An 11637-nucleotide genomic window follows, 5' to 3' on the forward strand; every position below is an offset into this window, starting at 1 on the left:
ACTAGTAATGTCAGTCTTACACACACACAAACTTTTTTGCTGATTGCTATAATCTAGCATGATCTTACACGCACACACACACACTTGTCAAAATATATGAGGGGATACTGACACAGGCAAGGTGACCAGTCTAACACACTGGCCCTCACCCACTCAGCGAGAAATGAAGCAAAGGTGATATTAGTGACGGATCTCAATCATACATCCACTTACACACTCACACCTGACAAAACACAAAAACATATTCACACACACACACTCACTCTATCACACACACGCAGTTACACCAACACACATCAAAGGAAACACACACACACACACACACACTTCTAGAGGCGGGACACCATTTATGAATCTTCATTATTTGGCTGGTAGTGATCGCACTCACAAATATGCTTGAACTCCCTCTATCTCTCTCTCTCGTTCACACACACACACACACACACACACACTGGAAGGACATTAGTAATGAATCTTCATAAGGGAGCCATTGGCTCAAAATCACACATACACATACACACACACTCACATTAAACACACATCCTGTGACACACACACACAATGAATGATGAATCTTAATCAGGACCCCATAGCTCACTTATTGTCACACCGAAGTACACATTCACTTTTCTCACACACACACACACCCCAGTAGAGTATTACAGATGCATCTTAATGAGGAGGCCATTTGCTTGCTATCATACACATGTTCACATGCACACATGTTCACATGCACACAACTGTGATATGTTGTGATGATGGTGATCTTCAAAAAGAGAGAATTAAGAACTCAGTTGTCCACTGTCATTGAAATATATATGTACACACACACACACTCACCAAAACACATTCATGCACAGGAGTAGTGAATCTTAATCAGAGATCCATTGGCTGGCTCTAAATGAACACTCTCACACACAGTGTAAATGAACATTCTCTCACACACACAGTGTAAATCAACACTCTCACACACACAGTGTAAATCAACACTCTCTCACACACACAGAGTGTAAATCAACACTCTCTCACACACACAGTGTAAATGAACACTCTCTCACACACACAGAAGCTGAATATTAGCCATGAATCATATAAGGGGTTTGATGCCTCTATATCTAATGAGATCCAGATGTCATTGCATAGGCTGGAGAAACCTCTCTCTCTCTTATTCTCTGGCGCGCACACACACACACACACACACGTGCACTCATACAGCTGTCCCATCTCTCTCTGTCATGCACAATGCATGCTGCACCTATACCTCTCTGTCTCTTTCCTCCAGCCTCTTCCATGTAGTCCCTTCCCAGCACAATGCACAGAACATTGGCACAAATACAGCATGTTTGCACTATGAGTATATTTGTGTGGAGAAAGCACTAAATGAAAAACAGAAGATTATCATTCTCTCCTTCCTTCCTTCAGCCTAGCCCCCCCCCCCCCCCCCCCCCCCACCGGCCAATCAGACCATTCTCTGGATTATTGCTAGGCAACCTTTTCTTCAGCTTCATGTAGGCAGAGAGGGAGAGATGTTGCATGAGATAAAGGCCATACAGTGTGTGTGTATGTGTGTGTGTGTGTGTCTGAAACACAGATGTTCCAGATGTGGTCCAGCACCTCCGCATCGCTTGTCTTTCTCTCTCTCTCTCTCTCTCTCTTCTGTGTTCCTCTCTCACTCCACCACTCCTCTCATTTCACCCCAATGTCCTCTCTTCCTCTGGTTCTATATCCCTCTTTCCCTCCATCTCTCTCTCTTCTATATCCTTCTTTCCCTCCATCTCTCTCTTCTGTGTCCCTCTCTTCCTCATCCTGTCCTTATCTCCTTCTCTCTCTTCTGTCAGAATGGAGCCCCCCACCCCCCCAATCACAGGTGATTCTCACCACACACACACACATACCCCCACCCCCCCCAATCACAGGTGATTCTCACCACACACACACACACACACACGCATACATACACTGCATCTCGTTCACACTACAAGCAACATCTGGCACAGAGCAATGTCTAATCACCTTCAGATACCACATCAAATCCCTGCAGCAAGTCAGCCCTTTCCCTCACACACACACAGACACACACACACACACACGTACGTACAGCTGTGGCCGTTACCTGGCAGTCGGTTCCTGGCGCGGTGGCCACATCTGAGCGCGTGCAGACTCCTTCACAGTGCAATGAAGCTCCGTTCAGTCATGGTGTGACATGCAGCGGGCTGGTGGGTGGGCAGAATGGAGCGGCTGGTGCTGGTGGGGTTGCCATCCGTCAAATCCCTCCCCGGGAAACGATCGACACGGAACAAGCAACACAAAAATAAAGAAAAAAGAAAAAGCAGCTGGTTCCCCTTCCCCGTTCCTCTCATGCAAGCCGCGCAAGTGAGACAGGAGAGGTGCTAGCGCGGGTTCCCGTGTGTGTGTGTGTGTGTGTGTGTGTGTGAGTGTGTGCGTGCGTGCGTGAGTGTGTGTGTGTGTGTGTGTGTGTGTGAGTGTATCACAGTGGTCTTGGTCCTTCACTGCAGTGGAGAGAGGAGGGAGAGAGAGAGAATGAGAGAAAAGGGAGACAGAGGGAGCGAGAGAGAATGAGAGAAGAGGGAGACAGAGGGAGAGAGAGGAAGGAGAGACAGAGAGTGCGCACAAGAGGCTGGAAGGGGAGAGGATGGAGGGACAGAGAGAGGGAGGATGGAAAAAAGAGAAAAATGGGGATAGAGGGACAAAAATAAGGGAAGCGAAAGGGAGGTAGAGAGAGAGAGAGAGAGAGAGAGAGAGAGAGAGGGAGGTAGAGAGAGAGAGGGAGGTAGAGAGAGAGAGAGAGAGAGAGAGAGAGAGACACAGAGGGAGAGAGAGAGGGAGGTAGAGAGAGAGAGGGAGAGGGAGATAGAGAGACACAGAGGGAGATAGAGAGAGCGAGAGAGAGAGCGAGAGAGAGAGAGAGAGAGAGAGAGAGAGACACACACAGAGGGAGATAGAGAGACACAGAGGGAGATAGAGAGAGCGAGAGAGAGAGCGAGAGAGAGAGAGAGAGAGAGAGAGAGAGAGACACACAGAGGGAGATAGAGAGACACAGAGGGAGATAGAGAGAGCGAGAGAGAGACACAGAGGGAGATAGAGAGAGAGAGATAGAGAGAGCGAGAGAGAGACACAGAGGGAGAGAGAGAGCGAGAGAGAGACACAGAGGGAGACAGAGAGAGAGAGAGAGCGAGAGAGAGAGTGAGAGAGTGGGAGATAGAGGAGACATCCGTTGCATGTTCCACAGGCTTTCAGCAAACAGGAAAATCTGGATCGGGAGCCGGATTCCGGATTCTGCAGTTCCGCTCCCCTCTCGTCCGACCCCCTCTCACCCCACCTTCCCCTCTCCAAGCTCACACTACAGTCTCCACAAAGCGCTACATTACGGATCTTAACCTGCTGTTTTGCCCCGATGCTCTGATTGCATCAATACAATGAGTACATTCTGGCTTGTTGTGTTTTTGGTGCTGGCCAGACACAAACCTTCTTAGTGTAATCCCAGTAGAGTCTTCCAGTCTAGAATCCTCTAATCTCATCTACAAATTTTTTTTTTATATAGGCATTCTTAATATAATATGACATAAATGAATCTCCATAGATTCACATATAATTACAGGGATGCAAAGTTATTTCTGTCCACTAGGGTGGTGTAATGCAAGGATGATAATTGCCACTGAAATACACTAGACTATATTACAGTTTTTCTCTATCGTTTTTAAGCTTGTGTCAACTCTGACATCACGTTCTCAAAACAGTTAACACCCGTGTCTGGCCAAAATGACACATCTTGCTTTTGCTTGCAAAAGGCTGTTACTCTCTCAAAACACTTCCAGCAAATCTTGCAGCAAAGGCAAATCTTGCCTTCAAATAACATATCCTGTCGTCAAATCACTGTGTGATTTCAATCAATCATTACACACTGGACAACAAAATACAAAATATAGTTCTCAAAATGAGCATGTTTGCTATGTCTGTTCCATTTCTTTTTCATTGTCCTGGTATCAGAAAAAAACTGAAAAGACTAAATGTATTGAATAAAAAATAATTGTATTCATTCCTCCAAAGATGTAACTGTAACTTACAGTAAGCACTTAGACAAGGTACATTTCATTGAACTACAACTTGTCATTTGTCATCAAAATAGATCTACAGTAAACACATTTTCTACTGTTTTCTTCACTAAATACACTATACAATAATTTCTCTAAATGTGCCTTAGATCCAGCCTACTGGCAAATAGCAACACAGAACAGACATGGCATATCTTATGGATAATGAATGATTGCTGATTGAAGAATTGTGCAAAGGAGTTTCACACAGGTGTATCAGAGATTCAGACTTATGCAAGGAATATATACCACCTGTGAACAGATGTTTTCCTTTTGTTTAGCACAGGAAAACAAATAGAGTTTAGGGCTTTTGAATGACACCTGTGTTAACTGTTTTGCAAAAGGGTGTGAGAACTGTGTGAACCCAATGAAAATGTGTGAACACATTCGCAAGAGATGACTTCTGCTGTGCAAAGACAGTGTTCATGAAGACCAAGTGGATCCCAGTTTCCTTAAGCAGGTCAAAGCAATCGAGGAAAAACTGTAAACCTGAGCTAAAAAGCAAATGCCAGCTTTGTTTACTTTCATCAATTAGAAAGGACACCTTTCAATATTTAATGACCCAATAAAATTGAAACTATGTGAATAAAACATAAAATTCAAACAAATGACATGCACAGGGATTAAGTAAAACACTTAATGTCCACATTTATTCTGTTACTGAAGCTTGAACAGAAATAGGAGGTGATTCACACAATTATTCTAAATTAATTTCTTTGGTGTGTGTATGTTATTTTGTCCCAGTAAATGAGAAATGGCTGAGTGGCATGAGGTGTTATCACCTGCACAGCCCCTCCTCTCTACACGCGCATATCGTCACAACAGCAGTCTCTTCACTCTGCTGGCGTAACAGGAAGTTTGTGCAACTACGAGAAGAAGTAAAGTCGCAGTAGTAACGTGATGGTAATTTAGACATACAAATATACACATATTTTTCATTTATGTTTTAGCCTATTTCAGCAAACTAAAATACTGTTTTGGTTCTCATCCGCTACCCGCAAGGAGTTTATTATCCGCAGATATGAATTTCCCCTTGAGGATCAATAAAGTATCTATCTATCTATCTATCTATCTATCTATTTATCTATATGGGAAGTAACAAAGTACAAATACTTTGTTACTGTACTCAAGTAGATTTTTCAGATATTTTTACTTTACTTTACTATTTATACTTGATGGCAGTAACGTTAACGTTAGCAGATAGTAGTATGGACGGCCAGGACATGATTGAAAATGAAAAAAAACGGAGTTCCGAGAGATTCGGCAGACAAGCAGCAAGACATTCCCAATCATCCTTGCCATTATCTGAGAGAGATGTTTGAGATAGTAAAAAGCTTTAAAATAACACACCAATATTCATCATTAATTAGCCAGTAACTAACATAATTGTTAGTAAGATATTATCATTTAATTAGGAGCTATCACTTGTTCATTCTGTCCCATACAGAAAAAAAATATATTGAAATATATTTTAAAGTGTCAAAAATATATGTGGCATATATTCCAAATACATTGAAATATATTTGCATTGTTGTTCACTTATATTTATCATGTTGAAATATATTCTGAAATATAACAAAAATATATGATGTTAAGTGTGAAATATATTTACATGTATAACATGTAATGTAAAATATATGACAAAATATATGGTCATAAAATGTTTAGCTTGCTAAATGGTCGAAAATGTATTTTGATTATAGTCATTCCTACCTTTTCACAACAGTACCATATTTCACTACTATACTGTAGGCCTACTTATATTTAAATGACTGCAATGTAAAATGACAGATAGTTGCTAGGACTATTAGGCCATATTAGGTGGCACCTAACACTATAAGTGCAATTAGACTTTTTTTTTTTTTTTTACATCTTTCCTTAAGTCCTTTAAATATTGAAAATATGCACAATATTTATGATGCAGTATAACAGTGACACTCCAACAGTGAAGTGCACTTAAACAATAGATAGAACTCAGTGTCTAACACTGCATACACACACTATTAAATAGCTGTATTAAATTCTGTAAAAGTATTTATACAATATATACATTTATTGTACATTTATATACAATATATACATTTACAATATATACAATACATATTATACAGGATGCCACTGTGATTTGGCACTCCCTGGCGCTTCATTTCTTGGAACAACTCATCCAACGCTTTTTTATTTACAGTATAGGTCGGCGCAAGATTAACTCCGTGGCAAATGAACCGGCGTAGTAATATTTGTGCGTGCTTCGTCCTTGTTGACTGTGGGCCAATCATGTGTCGCTATGATCTCCAACTTCAAACTGAAGATTCTAGAGCAGGGGTTCCCAAATTTTTCCACAACAAGGCCCTCCAAATACCACTAGGTTCTAGCTAAGGACCCCCTTGATGTGTTATTAAACCCATCGACAATACTACGGCAAATGTAAAAATACATTAAGCTAATTCTAATAATTATTTTAGCACTTTGCGATGGAGCATACAGTGTGTAAAAATTGCATTTGGGGCTTTCTGCGGTCCCCAACCACCGGGCCGTGGGACATTCCTAACCGGGCCGTAGCCTACGACATGAGTTTAAAAAAAAATGCATGCAAACTAGACTAAATTTAATTCACAATAATGTCACGTTTTTACATGGCATAGGCCTATATGCAGTTGTTTGATTGCACGCATGTTTGCATTTTGCAAGGTCTATTTTCTTACGTCTGTCTGTCCCGCCTTCAACACTTTACATATTGCCTTCAGCGCTGCGCAGCCTCAGGTCAGCTCACTTTACTTGATCAGTTCTTGGCGAACGGTAGTGTCACACGAAGTTAGCTAAACTGCTAGAATGAGCAACAAAAAACAAGCATCTTTAGCACTGGCCAGAGTGTTTGAGTTGCGAGAGCCGCTGCAGAGATTTCTTACAGAAAAAAAAGTCACCGTTAGCTGCACATTTTAGTGATGAGGACTGGGTGTCAAAACTCGCTTACCTGTGTGGCATATTCGGGTTGTTAATGACCTCAACCTGTCACTCCAGGGGAGAATGACGACTGTCTTTAAACTGGCAGATAAAGTCGCTGCATTTAAAGCCAAGCTTGATTCGTGGGGACGAATGGGAACGGGGTGTATTTGATATGTTCCAAACAGTAGTGGGGGTTTTGGGAGAGACTGAGGCAGGGCCCTTTCTCTCGCAGCTGGTGCGCGATCACCTTGTTGTGCTTTCAAATGAGTTTGAGCGTTAGGCTACTTCCCATCCTCCAAAGATCCACGGCAAACCAATGAGTGGGTCCGCAACCCATTTGTCAATATCCAGAATAGTCCTAACTTGTCAGCGCAGGAGGAAGAGCAGTTGATCGAAATTGCAAATGACGGTGGTCTTAAGAGTGTGTATGAGGAAACCTCTCTGGCGGGTTTTTGGATCAAAACCAAAGCAGAATATCCCGAGATAGCCGTAAAAGCGCTGAAAACGTTGCTACCATTTTCCACCACGTATCTATGCGAGGCCGGGTTTTCTGCAATGACTGCAACTAAGACCAAATTGCGCAATCGACTGGACATTTCAAACACACTGAGGGTGTCACTGTCTTTCATCACCCCCAGATGGAACCTTCTTGTTGCAGGGAAACAAGCACAGGGCTCCCACTGATTATATTCATAATGCACGTTTAGTTCCCATGTTTTGTTCCCATATTTTGTTAAGCATGTTCACACTTGATCGATGTAGCTTCAAGTTGTTCAATTTTCATAGTTCATAGGCCTATTGTTAAATTTTTACTTCTTCAAGTTCACGTTTTTCACATTTTTAAGAGTTCGTTACCTTCACTGTTCATACATAACTGGAGCTAGTTCTTTTCAAGTAATGCATGCACAACACATATGGAACATGGAACATGGAACCCCCGGGAAAAAAAAAGGGAATCAAACCGGTCCATGGCACATAAAAGGTTGGGGACCCCTGTGCTATATGATAGCTACTGTATCACTCTACTATTATTCCCAGTCATTATCATGGAAAATATAATGTTCAGATATGCGACAAATTATTGTAATGGAATTGTATAACAACCCTCATAGTAATAGGTATATTTAAATTTTATTTGTTGCTTTTATTTTTCCTTCCAACTTGCTGAGGCCCCCCTGGCACTCCCTCGCGGTCCCCCAGGGGGCCCCGCCCCCCACTTTGAAAACCACTGTTCTAGAGCTCTAGGATCTTTGCTTCCAACTGACAACTCACACATAACGGCCGTTTGTTAGCTCTAGGTTAGTTTATTTGCATGTAAGTTAATGTTAAATATAATAATGTAATGCCTGGGTTGAGTGGACTGAAGACACAGATAAGGGGAAGCACAGCATCATCTCTGTAACCAACATCAGGGGATTCGATTTGGATAAATGGATGGATGGACTTATTTCTCAAGAAGAAATAACGTTATTTGCTGTTGAGTGGCAGGAGGCCAAAACCACTCCAAAAGGTGGATGGCGAGTCTCAGGCAGTCGTGAAAAAAATTGCAGGTGAGTTTTTCATAAATAAATCATAAGATGTTCAGGTTAAATTGAAGATTAAATGCGTTTGCCCCAACGTTAACGTTAGTGTTGGAAACATTATCTCCTATTTTAAAAGGCTAGCAGCCGGGGGCGCTGTGGCGCAGCAGGCTACAGCGCCCGTACCATATACGGGTCCGAGTGCCCATGGGGACCCAGGTTCAAATCCGACCTGCGGTCATTTCCTGATCCCACCCCATCTCTCTCTCCTGCTTGCTTCCTGTCACTCTCCACTGTCCTGTCCAAATAAAAGCCAAAAAAATAAAAGGCTAGCAGTTAACGTTAGCTAACTGTTAGATTTTTGCTAACGTTACAGTATGTGTGACGTTTCATTTACATGGCTTCACTGTAACGTTAAACAAACTTTCGAAGTGACATCAATAACATTGCATGTAAACATTTGGCATCATCTCTACCTAATAAATTGTTTTAAAATATTGGCTATAACGTTGGCCGTATAAACAAAATCTCAGTGAATATTTCACATCTAGGCTGGCAGGCTGCTGTTAAGAGTGAAGTTTTTTTTTTTTGTCCTGTCCCTGAATTTAAGGATTTTAACAGCAGGCTGTGAAGTTAAATGCAAAGCAAGCTAAATATTTCTTTTACAGAGGAAACCCATGTTGTAAAATTATTAAAAATAGATTAAGAAAGCCATGGTCACCACTATGGTTAGATTGATTTGTAGATCCAGACCTATGCAATGCCATGTCATGACTTTGGTACTCTATTATGCTTATACTAGGTCTCTGTAACTTAGATAGAATCGTGTCTTCTAGCTTAAAATCTTTGTCATTAGAATTGTTTAATGGTGGTCTATGATTACCTTTATACGGCAGAACGCCATGCTACTTTGGAATGAATGGTCCGGGAGGTTGTTGAGCCACAAAAGTTGGCACCCAAGAGGGCAGCAAAACCGAACTCCCGATATGCCTCAAAAGAAGATGAGGATTCGCCACAGAAGAAAAAGGTAATTACATGTAATCATCATTTTGCATGTAACACACTTTTTACACTTGAACACAAGGGTGGTTACAGTTAGTTGGGGTGGTTATAGTGGAGTTATTTTGAAGACATGGCTATACACTGTAGTTCTCTGATCTGGTCTGGGAAGGACCACCCCACAAATGTAAGAAAAACTTTTTTACAACATGACATCAGCTATATCAGTGGTTATCAAACTTTTTCTGTCATTCCCCACTTTGGAGGTGGTCAAACTTGATTTTGATAGAGTATTCTTTTGAAACTAATCTGGACTACTTTTCAATCCCCAAAAGACCAACATTTATGCAGATTTTTGCAGGAACAGGACATTAGTTAGTTAGTTTATTTGTCCTTACATAGGACATTTGTTTTCACATACCATACAAGCCTCACAGACATGAAATACATAGATACACACAGTCACGGTTCTTCACCCACCACCCTGCCACCACATACCCCACCCACATATATCACAACAGCACACAAACAGCACATATGCATCACTTTACACAGATACAAACAGGAAAACCATCACCAGTTGACATTACAGAGGAATGAGGGCGGCACAGTGATCCATCAACGCTGTGATCTGTTGTTAAGTGCTGCTATTGCAGAGGGCACAAAGCTTTTTTCGAAGCGTACTCGCTTCCACCCCATAGCCCTATATCTGTGTTTTGATGGAAGCAGAATGAAGAAGGGATTTAGGGGGTGGGTGGGGTCATGAGCGATGGTCCATGCTCTGTTCTTGGTGAGTGTGCTGTTAAGGGCTGATAAATTAGGGGTGGGGAGGCCTATTGCTTTGGCTGCGGTATGGGTGATGCGTGTGAGTCTGTTTCTGTTGGCAGCAGTTAGCATGTTGAAAAAGCAGGGAAGGCAGTAGAGGAGTATGGGCTGGACTATGCTTTTGTACAGGAGGAGCAAGTGACAGGGGGCAACAGAAAGTGATCTGAGCTTACGGATGGCATAGAGTCTCTATTGACTGCGTTTTTGTATGTCAGTGGTGTGTTGCTCAAAGCTGAGTTTATTGTCCAGGGTGAGTCCAAGGTATTTGAAACAGTCCACTATTTCTACGGTGTCATTGTTGATGCAGGTGGGGTTGTGGATTGTGTCAGATGGTGTTCTGGTGTTGGTGATTACAAGTTCCTTGGTTTTACTGATGTTGAGCTGAAGGTAGTTGTCAGTGCACCATTGTGTGAGGTGAGAAATGGAGTCTTGGTATGCAGATATGGAGTTATTGTCATTGAGAAGTGCAGCAGAAGTACAGCAGTACTGCTGTACTTCTCAATTGTCATTTGTGTTTTCAAATGATCAGAGTATTTGAAGTATGTGGTGATGGGTGTGGGACTGACGCAGTCATTGGTGTAGAGGGTGAAGAGGAAGGGGCTTAGGACACACCCCTGCGGGGCGCCGGTGTTAATTGTGGTGAGTGGTGATGTGACTGTACTAATCTTGACGGCTTGTGGTCGGTCACTGAGGAAGTTGTGGGTCCAGTGGATGAGGGTCGGGGGGATGTGCAGATGGTCGAGTTTGTTGATCATCAGGTGGCGTTGGGTATTGGTATGATAGTAGATGTTTTCCACAGCACTGGTACAGTAGCGGTTTTGTATGACTCGGCAAACAGTGAATAGATGGTGGGGAAAGCTCAGCTGCGCAGTCCCTTAGAACCCGGGCAAGGATGCCGTCTGGACCTGGAGCTTTCCCAGGCTTGCATCTCCTCAGCTGCTGACGCACGTCCTCAGTTGTAAATGAGACCTGGGGGTCTGGTTCCAGGGTGGGAATGGCCTCCAGTAGAGTCCTGCAGGTGTCTGAGTGGTCCACTGTGTCGAATCTGGAGTAAAAGTTATTTAATTCTATGGCAAAAGAGCTGGAGTCTGATTTATCCTCTAGTTTGTATTTACTGTTCAGTCCTGTGAGTGTTCTTATTTTTTGAAAGGCTTGTTTTGTGTTCATGGTGCTGAATTCATGCTCTAGTCTGTCTTTGTATTTGAGTTTAGCCTTGAAAATGTCATTTTTAATTTGCC

At 42.4% G+C, this 11637-nt stretch overlaps 1 protein-coding gene across 2 annotated transcripts in view; it reads right to left on the reverse strand.

Moving 5' to 3' along the window:
* LOC121712320 (disks large-associated protein 2-like) overlaps nt 1–2459 on the reverse strand; it is a 95155-nt gene extending 92696 nt beyond the window's left edge. For both annotated transcript variants that reach the window (XM_042096487.1, XM_042096485.1), the window contains exon 1: nt 2114–2459. The gene's annotated coding sequence lies outside the window, so the exon portion shown is untranslated. The remainder of the gene's footprint in view (nt 1–2113) is intronic.
* Between the last annotated feature and the right edge of the window lie 9178 nt (nt 2460–11637).

This window comes from Alosa sapidissima, chromosome 6, assembly GCF_018492685.1.
Source record: "Alosa sapidissima isolate fAloSap1 chromosome 6, fAloSap1.pri, whole genome shotgun sequence".
Lineage (NCBI taxonomy): Eukaryota > Metazoa > Chordata > Actinopteri > Clupeiformes > Clupeidae > Alosa > Alosa sapidissima.